Genomic DNA, 964 nt, shown 5'->3' with positions numbered 1-964 from the left:
GCTGTGATGTTGACATGGAAGCTGCCACCGCAGGACTAAACTTTCTGCAATCTCTTGGCAGGCAAGGTTCTTTGAGTAGGTGTGATGTCTTTATTAGACCAACTGAGTAGTTGGGAAAAAGTTCTTGGCAAGCTTTCAGGCCCAGTCACCCCTCTTCAGGCATAGAGAGTCTCTGGTGTTCTGAGACTCCAAGGAATGAGAGAACCTAATCTCCTGCCCACTCAAGCTAAAAACAGACAACTGGTTTGATCTTGCAGGTACTCAGTTCCCCAGTTGTAAAATGTGGGATTAGGTCAGGGTAACCAAAACAGACACTGTACAACCATTTACAGACTAGGCGTAAGTGGCAATTAAGTCAAACTAGTCACCATTGTTTCAAGGCAAAGTGTGAATTAACATAATTCACAGGTACTTAATGCAGGACATTGAGTTTGGCTCTCTGTAAGGCTAGGTAGGGAAAGTAGGGCTTTTCTGAGGGCATGAGTTTGACTGAGCAGAGAAGGGTGAGCCATACCTGGGGCACAGATCTAGCCAAGCAGAGATAGGCTTTTCTCCACTCAGCCAGATCAGAGGTGTGGGTCTGACTGAGCAGGGAACCCTGACTTCCCTGCTTATGGGGAGGCACTCTGAGGTTCCCCAAAATGCCCCTCTGTAAGCAGGGGAAGTGGACAAATGCTCTAAGGGCTTGAGCATCCCTCAAACATCCAAAGGCACCTGGCTCGAGTGGCAGAAGAGTGCTTGTATTCTTCCACCACAAAGCTCATAGGTGTCTGCCGCAATAAAGCAGCAGAGCCTATTACCACCTTTTGTCGTCCAATTGATTTTCCTTTTGGATGCTGCAACAAGGGGTAGCAACATTGGAACTCATTGCCACTGGATGTTGTGAAAGCTGGCAGTTTAGACAGATTCAAAAAGGGACTGGACAACAATGTGGGGAGGCGGCTAGGAAGGCCAACTGCACCTT

This window comes from Gavialis gangeticus, unplaced genomic scaffold, assembly GCF_001723915.1.
Source record: "Gavialis gangeticus isolate Ggan-Ray unplaced genomic scaffold, GavGan_comp1, whole genome shotgun sequence".
In the NCBI taxonomy this organism is placed as follows: Eukaryota; Metazoa; Chordata; order Crocodylia; family Gavialidae; genus Gavialis; species Gavialis gangeticus.
This window is presented reverse-complemented; position numbering follows the sequence as displayed.